The sequence below is a fragment of the Triturus cristatus genome, chromosome 10, assembly GCF_964204655.1.
Source record: "Triturus cristatus chromosome 10, aTriCri1.1, whole genome shotgun sequence".
Lineage (NCBI taxonomy): Eukaryota > Metazoa > Chordata > Amphibia > Caudata > Salamandridae > Triturus > Triturus cristatus.
Window position 1 is genome coordinate 992,794,017 of NC_140593.1, and position 15,458 is coordinate 992,809,474.

Here is a 15,458-nt window from a genome sequence, read left to right on the forward strand (position 1 = left end):
GGCTGTGATGAGGGGAACCTTGCGGAGTTTGTACACGGTGCTGGATTAGACAGTTGCTTTGCTGTCTGCTCCTGTTGGTGGTTGTGTCAGGTGTCTTGTTTTCTTGTAATAAATCTACTTATTGGATTCACTGCTGTCTGCCTCTTCACTACATAAATTTGGCGACGAGTAGAAGGCAAAAAGAAGGCACCACTCAGCAATATTTCAAAATTGCTTGCGTTGTGCTGAAGACCCGTTTTGTTCGTGTAGCTGTTTCTACTCATGCCAGGGTCGTCGGCTCATTGAACTGTCATCCGACTTCAGGTAGGATTTATATTTTTAGATTTTGCGCTTCCTCTGCTTCTTCACTACATTCTGGTCGCTGTACTACACGTGTGTAAGTAGTGTTAGTATGCGTTTATACTAACAAATGCATCATGGTAGTAGGGAGGGCGACCTCTCAGGCGCAGCTCATACAATGTCCTGGGGTGTGCAATCGCTGGACATTTCTGTTTGCTATTAGAGGGTGGTGCATGGGTTCCACCCTGTGATAGCAAATACTTGTTTGACTACTTGAAGCGAGAGGAGGAAAACCTCGTATCGCTGTAATAGAGGGGATGCGGATGGTAAAAATGGAGAGAAAGGAACAAAAAAAAGCAGGGTCTCACCCGTTCTTTTAAATGAGGCCCCTGGTGGGTGGGTAATGTTCCATGGCCAATCCAATTATTATATTACAGGGTCTCTGTAGGACTGGGGATCTTAATGTCACATGTAAATTAGGCGCGGAAGGGCACAGAGATGTTTTGCAGCCTAGGGGAGCGCCATCTTCCCGGGTATTGTTTACTAATTGTTCGGGGGGTTCGAGGCCAACTGAAGTCCGGGGATTGCCACACTCCGGGTCTTTATTTAAATATGCAGGGTGTGCCTCGGCAGTCCCTGAAGCCTCGGTGGTCCTAGGCACTGCCTTATTTGTTCTGTAATCACACGGGCAGTACTTATGGTGTTATAAAGTGATACACTCATAAAACTCTTGCAGTTGTACAATTACCCAGGCTTCATTTGTCTAATAGTCAGTTAGATTATGTTTGGTAGGTGCACTCTAATATTAAATAATGTTGTCCTTAAAATCTCGTATAAACAGATGATTTTCACAATAAACAATAGACAAGTGTTGTCAGAAAAAGAAGACCTATACACTCAGTTATTTATTTGAAAAAATAAGTAACCTTTATTAAAACAGAAATAAATAGAATTGTAACTTTAATAGAACAGTATAATAAAAAAAAACGTGGGTTGGACTCCAGTGGAAGCAGCGTAGGAAACCTGCAAGACAAAAATTAAACATAAGTATGTGTGCTATGTGGAAGAGATAAAGAAAGGTAGTCCGAATAAAAGGACCATAGTGAGAATGGAAAGGAGGGGGAGTGGGTGGAAGGGAGAAGGGGAGGGAGAGTCAAAAGAAGAGAGGGAGGAGGAGACAGAGCGTCGGTCTATTGCACCCAGCCCTTAGTGTTTACCCTCCGATACCCGTTTGTCTAGGACGCTGGGGTCTGTGAGAAAGAGTGTGGTTCAGCAACTCCTTAAAATTAAATACATGAGGCCAGAGATTATGGGCCATATTATAAAGGAAGGGCGATAACATTATCGCCGCTTTAGCGGCAGGAACCTGCCGTTAAAGAGGCGATAAGGGGTTGATAATATGCCCTGGTGAATTCCCTTAGAAGCACAGGTTCTGGTGTGAACATGGGCTTCTATGGGTATTTACAAGGGCATATCAACCCCTTATCGCCGCTTTAGCGGCAGTTTCCTGTTGCTAAAGTGATGATAATGTTATCGCCGTTGTTTGATAATATAGTCCTACATTATTAGCTACGGGAAAATCGCTTGCATGCACCTGTGCACCCAGGGTGCTGCACCCCAACCCCTTTCCCCGCACTGTGCTCAATTGTAGGTCTTGCACACCGAGGCTTCACTGCTCACCTGCCACCACTGGTGTGTCCCACGACATGTTGGTGCAAGCTACTAGTCCGGGGTATGTTTGTACGATAGACCAGGTCTCCGGTCGGGGACGGTGTCTTGATATCACGATGGAAGGTGTCAGAATGCCAGGGCATCATTTCGGGGTCAGCTCCCGCTCCGCCCTTCTTGTGGCAATCAATGGAATGTCTGAAAAGGGAGAAATAATTTAATGGTGCAAACGTCTGGAGGTAAATGAAGGTTTATTTCAAGCTTGATAGAAAATAGGAGTTGAGTGCATCCTTCGTTTTTGAAGTACGATCTACCAACTGTTAGTGGTAATCGTGGTTCAAAGAGGAGTTGGAGTGCACGAGAATACACAAGGTTAAATAATAATGTTATGCCAACGTTCACATACAAAGGAACAGAGCGCATGCTAGAAGCATAATGTGCGCGTGTAATGCAGTGGCGGGAGCCTGTGTGCATGTACACTTAGTAAGGAGCTCACTACAGTGTCCTAAAAGCCAACGCCATGTGTCTGTAGGGCAGCGCTGCCCGCTGGCTCAGGCCTAAAGTATGGTCCAGCAGGTCCCTAAAATTAGACCGATGTGACTGAATGAGGTCAGAGGTCACATCATTACGCACGGCAACATCGCTTTTTCACACGTGCACACTCAGGGTGATGCACCCCACCCCTCCTGCAGATCCGCCCTCAACAGGTGTCTGTAGGGCAGCACTGCCCGTAGGTTTAGGCCTACCTTATGGTATAGCAGGTCTTTAAAATGAGACAGAGATGTGACTGAATGAGGTCAAAGATCACATCATAACACATGGCAATATCGTTTGTCTGGACTTGCGCAGCTAGGCTGAAGCACCCCGCCCTTCTCGCCGCAGTGCGCACAATTGGAGGCCCTGTGCACCCAGGCCGCTCTGCTTACCTGCTGTCATTGCTGTGTGAGCAAACACTACTGGCAGCAGTGCTCACAATTCAGATGGAGTGTTGATTGCAGGAGAGTGTACACCTCATGGATCCCTTTCGTAGATGACGGACAGTAAGGCTCACAATTTAGAGCCCGTGTTGATTGCCAGGATTGGAGAACACCTCATGGATCCATTTCTTTTTTTTATTGTGCATTGTGATATACGAGGTGGATGCGGCAAATCATTTGAGGTAGTGTGGAAGAAGAGGGACGTGTGGCGTCGTGGTTATCCTATTTATATGTACGCAAAGTGGGCTGGGCTTGCGTACGCCAGGCCAGCGTAGGGGTGTGAATAATTATTCTGGGGACTTGGGCGTTGTTCAGTTCCTGCCTGGCCAGGAAGTGTACTTATGTGTGTTTCTTCTTTTGTAGTTTTGACCTCGCAGAGTGTGCAATTTAGATTAGTGTATCATGTGTCGGGAGGGCGGAAACTATCGTTAGTAAGATGGCATGTGATCTAGGATGTGCAGTCTGCCCGTGGCTGATGATGCTCCTTAGAGCCAGCAGTACCCAGGCCGGAAGGCAGCACAATAATGTGCAGACACACACACCAGGGGCATCGTGTAACACATATTTGTTTTTTGATGGAACGTTTGAGATGCATGGCAATCACATGTGGAAGGCTAATGCACAGAGCATGAATATTGATCAAGATGATCGTTGCATGTTGTGTGTAGTATAAGATATGTGTATACAGGAAAACACTTTTCAAAAAAGCTTTCTAAGCAGAAGAGGTGTCTCTCATCAAACGCTGTAGAGAGAATGAGTAAAATGGGTGGGGTCGTACAAATGTTACAATGGGAAATGTTATGAACCAATCAAATGCTTTTTTTTAAGGTCACATAGCAATCGTGCACCGAGCGCGCAAGGAGGCTGCACCCAACGAGATTTTGACAAAATATATTTATCATAAGTTTATTACAGTTAGAAATATATAAATGTTTAAAATAATTTAGATTTTCGTGTGCTGATATACTGTTTAAAGTTATTTAGATATACTTTGCAGACAAAAAAAAAAGGGAATGGCGTACCTGGCGCGATACTATACGTCTGTGACGTAACACAGGGCCTGGCAGCGTGTACTCGTCGAATACGCAACGCGCAGCAGGCGCGACCCCATACGTACATGACGTAACGCGTGGCTTGGTACTGCGTACCTGTCGGATACCAAAGTAGTACCTGGCGTGACTTCATGCGTTTATGATGTTACGCGGGACGCGGTGCCATGAACTCGTCGGATACGAAATGTGCATCATTTACGAGTTTAGCAATATGGCGGATAGGATTCATGTGGTGATGGAGCTTGGTACGCTACCGGTATGGGAGTGCAGTTTTCTCCTCCCCCCCAAAAAAATATACATATTTTTTGGGAATATATAAAACATTACATGATTTTTAAAGTTAAAAACAAGTAGTATAATACAGTTCCAAAATATTTGAAAATATAATAGAAAAAATATAGGTTTTATAAACATTAAAATATGAAATTAACATTTAAAAAACCTTCGAAATTCTCTGAAAAAACCATAGGTTTTACAGACGTTATAGTTAGGAATTAGCATTTAAAAAACCTTAGAAATTCACTAAAAAAACCATAGGTTTCAGGGACGTTATAGTTAGTTGAACATTTGACTCATATAAAACCAGAGAAATGCGCCTGTTATAGTTAGTTGAGCTAACTATAACTCGCGCGCCCGCAATGCACTGCTGATGATGTCACATATTACATCACTCATGACATGGCACCCACTTCATTTTTGTTGGAGGCGATGGGGGGAGCCACAATGCTTCCGAGGTCGCTGCCAACTCCCTTCCTCCATTGGGAACTGGCATTGTTCCTGCATGCATGCACCCATTAATGGCTCCAGGAGGGGGGCCCCACTATCCCCCTCCTTTTAAAGGGCCCCTGCCCTGGGGAGGTGTGGTGGTCCCAGGGTCAGAATCAGCCTGTGGAGGGGGGCCACACGCTGCTCACTCCCCCAATATCATAAAAAATAAGCCCCCAGGACCTGTCTCACCAAGGGGGTGTGAGAAGTTGGCCTGGTATATGCTGTCCGCTATTTATAGTGGGCACCTTGCACCAGTCCAAACAACCCTTATTGATGATTAGGTTTAAGACAACCTTTATTGAAAGCTCTCCTAGTGGTAGCTATGGAGAGCAGCCTTCAGGCTAAGTCTTGAAGGAGTGTAAAGCAGCTTGGTTTACCAGATTATAACATCTTGAATAACTAAATGAAAGGAGAACCACACAAGGTATATATATTTATAAAATATATGTTTTTATGTCTAAACACTCTCTACTAACCTCTTTATGAGATTAGAGAGCAAGGCACACAATAATACAGTTCTAAAACGACAGTAAATAGCACAATATTCACTCGGCCCCAGGGGGAGACCAAACCACATATTAAGAAAGTGGTATAAGAACCACGACTTCACTAGACACAGTGCCTTGAGCACGTAGAATCGCTGGTGCCCCAAGGAACCACCCAAGGTAGTGACACGGGGGGCGTGTGCAGTGTGAGAACACAGCCGCGAGCTCCGTACAATCCTTTGGGAAAGTCGCGGTTGGAATTTTAGAGTTTAAGGACACTTAGGAGAGGACTTGGAGCAAACCCTTTCAGACTTAGAAGGTTCTAAGGCCAGCACCCATGTGAGCACCGAAGTACTCGTGTTACCTAACCCAGGGAAGCCGGGTGCATAGGTGTCAAATGGTGTCGGGAATCTTCGATGTCGTCAATGGAGAGTTGCTGCAAAGTACTGCTACCGTGTAAAGGAAAAGTGTCCGGTGTGATCCAAGCCTGGATTGAAGAGGTGAAGAACCTGAAAGCAGAGGGGACAGAGTCTGGGTCACTTGCCAGTGACCAGAGGCACGATAGACGAATGCCCACCGAATTCGGGTGTTTCAGGTGCGATGAGGTGAAGCTTGACTCCACTGCCACAGTGGCCAGGAGGCATCGACGATGACCACAGTCTGCAGGCGAGCTGTCCCATGAAGGATGTCGAGTGCTGGGGGGTCGGTGTCCGGACTGGAGACCAACAAGCCTTGGCAACAGCAACCCACGTGGTGAGAGTAAAACAGCTTTGGTGTGGACCAGCAAGATCCTGTGGACTCCCAAAGTGATGGAGAGTCAGGGCACGTCTGGAGCAACCAGGTAAGCCAGTTGAAAGTCAAAGTACCCTTCTCAGGGACCCACAAGTTGACGAACAAGGGATCGCGAAGGGACCTCGAGAGGAATCACTAGATACCAGCCCACGGGTCACTCGAGGAGTGTAGGCCAGTAATCTTTGGTGGAATCGCTGCTCGGGGTTGGAACTACAAGTAGCCCAAAGCACAGCCTCAGGGATCGCCAAGAAGCATATGCTGCTGCAAATGAGCACGGTGTCCAGGGTTCTGGTTGCACGGTCCCCACGAGGGCTTTGGATCTCAGGATTGCTGGGAGCACGGATCAGCCTAGGGGAAGCTTGGAAACCCACCTCCTGTGTTGCAAAGTCTTCGGAATCCTTCAGGAGCTGCGTATTTGCAAACCGGACAGATGCGTCTTTGGAGCCTGTCTTGCAGGGGAGTAACTCCTTTACTCCAAGTGAGATTCTTCGGTCATCCAATGTCGTGTAGACAGTAGAAGTTCTGGGATTCTGTCGCATAGTTTTGTCCAGGTAAATTTAAAGTCCTGTAAACAGGGGTTCCTACTTTATACCCAAGGAAGGGGTGGGACAAACTCTGGGGACCTACCCATGGGAGGGTCAGGACAGAGGGGTGGCTACACCCATATCCTTTGTCCAGTTTCACGCCAGAGATACAGCTGGTAGCCCCGGCAACCGGTTGGAGCTGGACTATGCACAGGGACACCAAATGTGCCCCCAGTGCAGACATCAAAGCACTCTTGGAGTGCACCCACCCAGCCCCAATACACTAAAGCCTGTCTGGGAGGTGGTGACACCTCACTGTGACAGGAGCCCTATTATCCAGGCCTCCCCTGCCGGAGTTTCATCCAGCAGCAGGAGAACAGACTCGTGTCTGTGGCTAGCAGCATCAATTTTGTGATGCCAGGGTCTGTGAAGCTGGTACCAGGTGTACCGGTGAAGTCATGTTTCTCCCTCTAGTAGGGTGGAATCATACCTCCCACACCAGTTACTGGTGTGGAGGTATGATTCCAAGGTGTTTGACACCAAACACAACATGTTTCCATGCAGCCATTCCAAAGTTAGCATTTACCGCGAGGTTATAATGCACTTAAGAGTATATGGTTTGGCTGCATCAGAAACAACCCCGGAATAAAGGTTCGGAAGGCTGCAGAGGGGCTTAGCTCATGCATGGGCACCCTCTCACATAAAACACAGCACCCTGACTTCAGGATTGATAAGGCCTGCCTTAGGGGTGACTGATAGGTTTATATGTGCAGTGATATGGATAGATATAGGGAACCTATATCTGAGTAAGGGGTGCATACACCACCTTACACAGGCTGCTGTAGCAGACCTATGGTGTCATTTTAAATGGTCTCCCAGGGGTGGCATAATACATGCTGCAGTCCCTGACAGGCCTCTGGGGTACCTATGCCCTGGGTATATAGTATACCACATACTAGGGACTTATAAGGGTACCCCAGAATCCAATCTGTGGTGTACTAAAGTACATGCAATCAATTTAGAGAGGAAGCAGCTAGACTGGGGCCCTGGATAGCAGGGTTCCAGCCAGACTAAAGTAAAAAAACAGTGAAACATCAGCAAAAAGTGGGGGTAACCATAAGAAACAGATCCTACTCTCCTACAGGGGGCATATAGAAAACAATTGAGGAAGGCCACGTCTGTTTTTGTTTTTTTCAATTTTGCTGCAGATTTGCAGATCCACCTCGATTTTGCAGCAAAATTGAAAAACAAAATCATGTTTTGGCTTCTAGGCCTAGGGGGTAAGGGTATTCCTACCCAGCCCCTGTATGTTTTTTTGTTTTTGTTTTTTTTCTTGGGGGTCGGACTCGCCCGAGCTCCAAGATGGCTGCCAACACTTTGTGGTTGAAGTGCTGGCAGCCAATCAGATCTCAGCTTGAAATTTGTCGGATGCAAGTAGGATTTGCATCCCTAGATATACAGTTTTCTTTTTTGTTTCATAATTCCAAAACTACTGAATGGATTTGCACCACATCATAAAAGAGCTAGCTTTCTGCCAAATTTGGTGTCATTCTGTGTAGCGGTTTGGGCTGTAACTGTGTCCAAAATCCCTACGGGACGTTGCATGGGAAAAATGTGTTTTGAGACCCCTCCTTTTTCGCGGCCCCCGCTTGAAGAATCACCCCAAAACTTTCCACCTAGCAGCTGAGCTCAGGTGTGAACTAGTTTTTACAATCTCATGAAGATTTGTCAAATGGCACCAAAGTTATTAGCAAAACAAAAAGCGCTTTTCCAATGGAAACTAGGTCCTAGCTATAACTACCTAATGGCGACTGCAATATATATATATATTATCTACTGGTCGCCAGTAGATAGTTCTAGTTAGGACCTATTTTCCATAGGAAATTCACAACATCCTATTTCCAATAACTTTGGCGCCGGTTAATGAATCTTCGCGAAATTTTCATAACTCGTGGGGCGCTCCGGTCCGCTCCTATCCTGAAAGTTTCGGGGTGATTCAGCAAGCAGGGGCTGAGAAAAAAGGGGGGTCCCAAAACGTGTTTTCCCCATGCAATTTTCCATAGGAAACTTTAGACACGGCTACAGCCCGAACTGCTGAACGGAATTACACCAAATTTGGCAAAGAGGTAGTTCTTGGTTCAGAAAGAACCCTTTTTGTTAAATGGTGTAAATCCGTTCAGTAGTTGCTGAGAAAATCAAAAGTAAGCACCCTCCTGATCACAAGCTGTATGCTAATTGGCTGTCAACACTCCAAACCAGGAAGTGTTGGCAGCCATCTTGTGCCTCGGTAGAACTGAGGCACAAGAAATCAGTAATACAAGTGCACAACACGCAAAAAGGGGGCAGGGTAGAAACACCCTGACCCCCTAGGCCTGCTTAGGGGGTCCCACAAGAACCTGGGGGCCAACTAGCCCACCAGGTACCTCCAGTAAGCGCCACGGAGCTGCGTTGCAGAGTGTTGTAAAAAGGGGAGTGGCCTCTGAACACCCCTCTGCAACGCAGCTCTCTGGCGCATACTGGAGGTACCTGGTGGGCTAGTTTCTCCAACTTAAAACACACCACAGGGCGTGTTTGCAAACATGTCACCTCAGGCCATGCCCCCTTCCTTCACCATTGTGCAAACGCGCACCCTGGCGAGTTGCAAGTTGGGGAATTAATTCCCCTTCAATACTGAGGGTCCCTGAGGGCCAACTAGCCCAACAGGTATCTCTAGTATGTGCCATGGAGCTGCGTTGCAGACAGGTGTTCTGAGGCCATGCCCCTTTTTACACCTCTCTGCAACGCAGCTCTGTGGCGCTTACTGGAGGTACCTAGTGGGCTAGTTTGACCCTAGGGACCCTTAGGATTCAAGGGGACTTAATCTATCAACTTAGAACGGCCACGGGGCGCGTTTGCACAGTGGTGAAAGGAGGGGACGGGGCCTGAGGTGACGTGTGCAAACACGCCCTGTGGCGCGTTTTAAGTTGGGGAAATAATTCCCCTTCAATCCTTAGGGACCTTGGGGGCCAACTAGCCCACCAGGTGCTTCCAGTAAGCGCCACTGCGCTGCCTTGCAGAGAGGTGGTGCAGGCCGTGCCCCTTTTTACACCTCTCTGCAATGGCGCTTACTGGGCGTACCTAGGGGGCTAATTTGCCCCTAGGGACCCTCAGGATTCAAGGGGACTTAATCTCTCAACTTAGAACGGCCACAGGGCGTGTTTACACAGTGGGGAAGGGAGGGGACGGGGACTGAGGTGAAGTGTGCAAACACACCCTATGGCGCGTTTTAAATAGGGGAAATAATTCCCCTTCATTCCTGAGGGCCCCTGGGGGCTAACTAGCCCACCAGGTGCTTCCAGTAAGCACCACTGCGCTGCGTTGCAGAGAGGTGGTCCAGGCCATGCCACTTTTTACACCTCTCTGCAACGCAGCTCTGTGGCGCTTACTGGAGTTACCTAGTGGGCTAGTTGGAACCTAGGGACCCTAAGGATTCAAATGAACTTAATCTCCCACCTAAAAACGGCCACATGGCGTGTTTACACAGTGGTGAAGGGAGGGGACGGGGCCTGAGGTGACGTGTGTAAACATGCCCTGTGGCGCGCTTTAAGTTGGGAAAATAATTCACCTTTAATCCTGAGGGACCCTGGGGGCCAACTAGCCCACCAGGTGCTTCCAGTAAGCACCACTGTGCTGCGTTGCAGAGAGGTGGTCTAGGCCGTGCCTCTTTTTACATCTCTCTGCAACGCAGCTCTGTGGCGCTTACTGAAGGTGATACCAAAGGGGATGATGGACGGAGCGTTTGAGCAAATCAAACACTCACCCCCAGTCAACTGATCTGGGTTTAATCCATTATCATTCTTTAGCTCACTCCACCACCCCAGTTCAGACATGGCCATATGCAAATCAGTCTGACCCTGTGCCTCATGGGAACAGTCCAGTCCGAACTGCCAAGCCATGTCTTCCCTGGACCGGAAACAAGCATCCTGGGACCAGTTTCGGGTTCATAACCCTCATCAGCCAGGCTATCTTGAATCCAGTGGCAAAGTGAGCTAGGGACCCACTTCTGGGCATACCCTGCCAACTTAGGGCGAACAAAGCGATACCAAAGGGGATGATGGACGGTGTGTTTGAGCAAATCAAACACTCACCCTCAGTCAACTGATCTGGGTTTAATCCATCATCATTCTTTAGCTCACTCCACCACCCTAGTTCAGACATGGCCATATGCAAATCAGTCTGACCCTGTGCCTCATGGGAACAGTCCAGCCCGAACTGCCAAGCCATGTCTTCCCTGGACTGGAAACAAGCATCCTGGGACTGGTTTCTGGTTCATAACCCTCATCAGCAAGGCTATCTTGAATCCAGTGGCATACCCTGCCAACTTAGAGCGAACAAAGCGATACCTAAAGGGGATAATGTACGGAGCATTTGAGCAAATCAAACACTCCACCCTGGGCACAGTGTCAAGACTGATTTGCATATGGCTGGGTCCAAACTTGAATGGCATGGTGAGCAAAAAAAGCGAATGGATTTAGGCCCAGATCTCTGTACTGGGGTGAATGTATGACATTGTTCTGCTTTCTGTCCATCAATAGTTCTTTTGCATTTGTCACCCCGAGTGGGACGGATATGCTCAGACGTGAGTCCCGTGCTCTCCATGCCACTGGAATCAAGCTATCCTGGCTGAAGAGGGGTGAAACCCCGAAACCGGTCCTAGGATGCTTGTTTCCAGTCCAGGGAGGACCTGGCCTGGCAGTTTGGGCTGGACTGTTCCCATTGGGCACAGGGTCAAGACTGATTTGCATATGGCTGGGTCCAAACTTGAATGGCATGGTGAGCAAAAAAACGATGGATTTAGGCCCAGATCTCTGTACTGGGGTGAATGTATGACATTGTTCTGCATTCTGTCCATCGATAGTTCTTTTTGCATTTGTCACCCCGAGTGGGACGGGTATGCTCAGACGTGAGTCCCGTGCTCTCCATGCCACTGGAATCAAGCTATCCTGGCTGAAGAGGGGTGAAACCCCAAAACCGGTCCTAGGATGCTTGTTTCCAGTCCAGGGAGGACCTGGCCTGGCAGTTCGGCTGGACTTCTCATTGGCCACAGGGTCAAGACTGATTTCCATATGGATGGGTCCAAACTGGAATGGCATGGTGAGCAAAAAACGATGGATTTAGGCCCAGATCTCTGTACTGGGGTGAATGTATGACATTGTTCTGCATTCGGTCCATCAATAGTTCTTTTTGCATTTGTCACCCCGAGTGGGACGGGTATGCTCAGACGTGAGTCCCGTGCTCTCCATGACACTGGAATCAAGCTATCCTGGCTGAAGAGGGGTGAAACCCCGAAACCGGTCCTAGGATGCTTGTTTCCAGTCCAGGGAGGACCTGGCCTGGCAGTTCGGGTTGGACTGTTCCTATTGGGCACAGGGTCAAGACTGATTTGCATATGGATGGGTCCAAACTGGAATGGCATGGTGAGCAAAAAACCGATGGATTTAGGCCCAGATCTCTGTACTGGGGTGAATGTATGACATTTTTTTGCATTCTGGCCATCAATAGTTCTTTTTGCATTTGTCACCCCGAGTGGGACGGCTATGCTCAGACGTAAGTCCCGTGCTCTCCATGCCACTGGAATCAAGCTATCCTGGCTGAAGAGGGGTGAAACTCCCATACCGGTCCTAGAATGCTTGTTTCCCGTCCTGGGAGGACCTGGCCTGGCAGTTTGGGCTGGACTGTTCCCATTGGGCACAGGGTCAAGACTGATTTGCATATGGCTGGGTCCAAACTTGAATGGCATGGTGAGCAAAAAACGATGGATTTAGGCCCAGATCTCTGTACTGGGGTGAATGTATGACATTGTTCTGCATTCTGTCCATCGATAGTTCTTTTTGCATTTGTCACCCCGAGTGGGACGGGTATGCTCAGACGTGAGTCCCGTGCTCTCCATGCCACTGGAATCAAGCTATCCTGGCTGAAGAGGGGTGAAACATCAAAACCGGTCCTAGGATGCTTGTTTCCAGTCCAGGGAGGACCTGGCCTGGCAGTTCGGCTGGACTGTTCTCATTGGCCACAGGGTCAAGACTGATTTGCATATGGATGGGTCCAAACTGGAATGGCATGGTGAGCAAAAAACGATGGATTTAGGCCCAGATCTCTGTACTGGGGTGAATGTATGACATTGTTCTGCATTCGGTCCATCAATAGTTCTTTTTGCATTTGTCACCCCGAGTGGGACGGGTATGCTCAGACGTGAGTCCCGTGCTCTCCATGCCACTGGAATCAAGCTATCCTGGCTGAAGAGGGGTGAAACCCCGAAACCGGTCCTAGGATGCTTGTTTCCAGTCCAGGGAGGACCTGGCCTGGCAGTTCGGGTTGGACTGTTCCTATTGGGCACAGGGTCAAGACTGATTTGCATATGGATGGGTCCAAACTGGAATGGCATGGTGAGCAAAAAAACGATGGATTTAGGCCTAGATCTCTGTACTTGAGTGAATGTATGACATTGTTGTGCATTCTGTCCATCAATAGTTTGTTTTGCTTACTGGAGGTACCTAGTTGGCTAGGTGGACCCTAGGGACCCTTAGGATTCAAGGGGACTTAATCTCCCAACTTAAAATGGCCACAGGGCGTGTTTACACAGTGGGTAAGGGAGGGGACGGGGCCAGAGGTGATGTGTGCAAACACACCTTGTGGCGCGTTTTAAGTTGGGGAAATAATTCCCCTTCAATCCTGAGGGTCCCTGGGGGCCTACTAGCCCACCAGGTGCTTCCAGTAAGCATCACTGTGCTGCGTTGCAGAGAGGTGGACTAGGCCGTGCCCCTTTTTTCACCTCTCTGCAACGCAGCTCTGTGGCGCTTACTGGAGGTACCTAGTGGGCTAGTTGGACCCTAGGGACCCTCAGGATTCAAGGGGAATTAAACTCCCAACTTAAAACGGCCACAGAGCGTGTTTGCACAGTGGTGAAGGGAGGGGACAGGGCCTGAGGTGACGTGTGCAAACACGCCCTGTGGCGTGTTTTAAGAGGTAATTTTAATCCCCCTGCCCTATTATATACTAGGGGCTTACAGAGGAGGTCATGCTAATCACAGGGGGACCCCAACGCATTGTGTTCCCTAGTGTGTGTAGGTGTTTTCACTGTATTCTAAGTGTGTTTTAACATAGCAGTGGCTCTAGGACTGGTTAGTCAGACTCAGTTACCACCAGTATCCGTCTGAAAAAGTTGAGGGTACAGGATGATTTTGCAGCAAGGCTTCTTTCTGCTCTTTTGTTTGTTCTTTCTGCACGTTTTCCTTCTTCCTGCACTTTTCTTCGTCTTTGAGGGCTTCTGTTGCTTCTTTCTGCATTTCTTTTTTTCTTTCTGTGCCTTTTTTCTTCTTTCTTCACATGTCCTATCTCTGTAGGCATAGTTAGAAATTAGCATTTAAAAACATTTGAAATTCACTGAAAAAAACATAGGTTTCAGGCACGTTAAAGTTAGGAATTAGCATTTCACTCATACAAAACGATTGAAATTCCCTCGTTATAGTTAGTTAAGCTAACTATAACTCGCACGCCTGCGGACCTAATACATTATATATCAAGAGATATATATAAGACTTCTCAGTATCTATGGTATGAGGATTTATAGAGAAGATGACTTCCATTGATGTATAAGGTCACCAGACTTGGGGATACTGTTCTGAGAGTGTGGACACAGTGTGTTATACAGCACTAAGTGGGGCTCTAGAACTGCAATGATAACATTGCAAGATTACGTATTTACGTAATATGCTTGAAGCATGGGGGAAAGAGTACTGACTATCATTAAAGTTATTTATGTAATATGTTTGCAGCATATATCGCTATTGCAAATGATTATTTACTTATTTGTAAACGTATAAGGTACAATTGTCAGTGAAAAAGAGGATTTTTGATTTGTTTACACTACGTTTCCCAGAATGCCTCACTGTGGGTTATACTGGGTAAAAGTATAAATAGTGCATTATGGGTAATATTCCTCCAACCGTTAGCAAATCCCCTGTGGCTGAAACACCTTGGTTTGTCTCACAGACGGAGACTTAATGGTGGATTGAAATAAAATTAATGAACTTCAAATCCTGAGTGCGGCACAACTTTGTCTTAAAAAATAAATAAATATATATATACACACACACACTTAAAAAACAAAGGTTACATGGCTGTTATAGTTAGGCTCAGATTTTACTTGTACAAAGCCAGAGAAATTCAGTAGTTAGAGTTACCTGAGCTAACTATAATTTACGCCCGCAATGCACTGCTTATGATCTCACATATTACATCACTCATGACATGGTCAGGGACATCACGGATGACATCATGAATAAAATCTCAAATGACATCACTAATGACAGAATCCAGTGAGTGTGTTTATTAAACGTTTCTGAGACTTAAAGATAAATACTAAGCTACAGCATAAGTTAAATTACTAATATTTCTGTTCTAGTAATTAGCCATAATATTTCTAACATATCTCATCTGAGTGACTGTGTGACTGTCTGTATCAGTGTGTGAGTGGATGTCTGAGTGGCTGAATGGGGGAGTAAGGGCATTTGTGACTGGCTGTATGGATGTGTTAGTGGGTATGTGAGTATGGGTGAGTGAGTAGCTGTATGGGTAAGTGAGTGGCTGTGTGAGTGGCTATCTGGGTGAGTTAGTGGCTTTGTGAGTGCCTGCATAGGTGTGTGAGTGGCTGTATGAGTGGCTGTATGGGTGTCTGAGTGGCTGTGAAAGTGGCTGTATCAGTGAGGGAATGACTGTGTGAATGCGTGTATAGGTAAGTGAGTAGATTTGAATGCCTGTATTAGAGAGTGAATGTCTGTGTGAGTGGCTGTAAAGGTGTCTGAGTGCATGTATAGATGTGTGAATGGGTATGTAAGTTGTTCTATCAGTGTATGAGTGGTTGTATGGGTGAGT

General features: G+C 47.3%; 1 protein-coding gene across 1 annotated transcript in view; it reads left to right on the plus strand.

The window, feature by feature from the left end:
* The window catches only part of DRC3 (dynein regulatory complex subunit 3), a 160,519-nt gene that overhangs the window by 21,799 nt on the left and 123,262 nt on the right, over positions 1–15,458 (plus strand). The window lies entirely within an intron of this gene.